At 41.9% G+C, this 1,598-nt stretch overlaps 1 non-coding gene across 1 annotated transcript; it reads right to left on the reverse strand.

Annotated features, from left to right (window-relative positions):
• Positions 1 to 1,179: 1,179 nt before the first annotated feature.
• Positions 1,180 to 1,251, reverse strand: TRNAC-ACA (transfer RNA cysteine (anticodon ACA)). The gene has a single exon. It is a non-coding gene; the product is annotated as a tRNA-Cys (tRNA).
• Between the last annotated feature and the right edge of the window lie 347 nt (positions 1,252 to 1,598).

The following is a 1,598-nucleotide window of genomic DNA, read 5'->3' on the forward strand; positions in this document are numbered from 1 at the left end:
GTAAGTTAAATAAACAGGATGACAATATACAGCCTTGATGTACTCCTTTCCCAATTTGGAACCAGTCTGTTGTTTCATGTCCAGTTCTAACTGTTGCTTCTTAATCTGCATACAGGTTTCTCAGGAGGCAGATCTGCTATTCTGATCTCTTTAAGAACTTTCCACAGTTTGTCGTAATCCACACAGTCAAAGGCTTTACTGCAGTCAATAAGGCAGATGTTTTTCTGGAACTGTTTTGTTTTTTCTATGATCCAATGGATGTTGGAAATTTGATCTCTGGTTCCTCTGCCTTTTCTAAGTCCAGCTTGTACATCTGGAAGCTCTTAGTTCACATGCTATTGAAGTCTGGCTTGGAGAATTTTGAGCATTACTTTGCTAGCATGTGAGATGAGTGAATTATGCGGTAGTTTGAACATTCTTTGCCATTGCCTTTCTTTGGGATTGGAATGAAAGCTGACCTTTTCCAGTCCCATGGCCACTGCTCAGTTTTCCAAATTTGCTGGCATATTGAGTGCAGCACTTTCAGAGCATCATCTTTTAGGATTTGAAATAGCTCAACTGGAATTCCATCACCTCCACTAGCTTTGTTTATAGTGATGCTTCCTAAGGCCCACTTGACTTCACATTCCAGGATGTCTGGCTCTAGGTGAGTGATCACACCATCATAATTATCTGGGTTGTGAAGATCTTTTTTGTACAGTTCTGTGTATTCTTGCCACCTTTTCTTAATGTCTTCTGCTTCTGTTAGGTGTATACCATTTCTGTTCCTTATTGTGCCTATTTTTGCAAGAAATATTCTGTTGCTGTCTCTAATTTTCTTGACAAGATCTCTAGTGTTTCCCATTCTATTGTTTTTCTCTATTTCTTTGCATTGATCACTTAAGAAGGCTTTTTTATCTCTCCTTGCTATTCTTTGGAACTCTCCATTCAGATGGGTATATCCTTCCTCTTCTTTGCATTTCACTTCTCTCCTTTTCAGCTATCTGTAAGGCCTCCTCAGACAACCATTTTACATTTCTTTTTCTTGGGGATGGCCTCCTGTACAATGTCATGTGAAGTCGCTCAGTCATGTCCGACTCTTTGTGACCCCGTGGACTGTAGCCTACAATGCTCCTCCGTCCATGGGATTATCCAGGCAAGAGTACTGGTGTGGGTTGCCATTTCCTTCTCCAGAGGATCTTCCCAACCCAGGGATTGAACCTGGGTCTCCTGCATTGTAGGCAGATGCTTTACCATCTGAGCCACCAGGGAAGTCCACAATGTCATGAACCTCCATCAATCATTGTTCAGGCACTCTGTTGATCAAATCGAATCCTTCGAGTCTGATGTAATCTATTTCAACTGATATACTCCTTTATTTCCAAATTATAATTCCACAGTTGAAGCTTTCTGTGGTGGATTTGCTTACAGTGAGCCCCTCTCAGTATCACTCCACTCCACCTATTACTGAGAGTTACTCAGGGGTCTCGTGATCTCTAGCAGGATCCTTTTAGCTTTCTTCTGTTCTGCTCTCCCTCTCCATTCCTCCTCCTCTCTCTTGCTCTCTGTCCATCCCACTGTTGATTTTGCTGCTGCTTACACATACAATGTAGCCATTT

The sequence above is a fragment of the Bos mutus genome, chromosome 2 (genome assembly GCF_027580195.1).
Source record: "Bos mutus isolate GX-2022 chromosome 2, NWIPB_WYAK_1.1, whole genome shotgun sequence".
NCBI lineage: Eukaryota > Metazoa > Chordata > Mammalia > Artiodactyla > Bovidae > Bos > Bos mutus.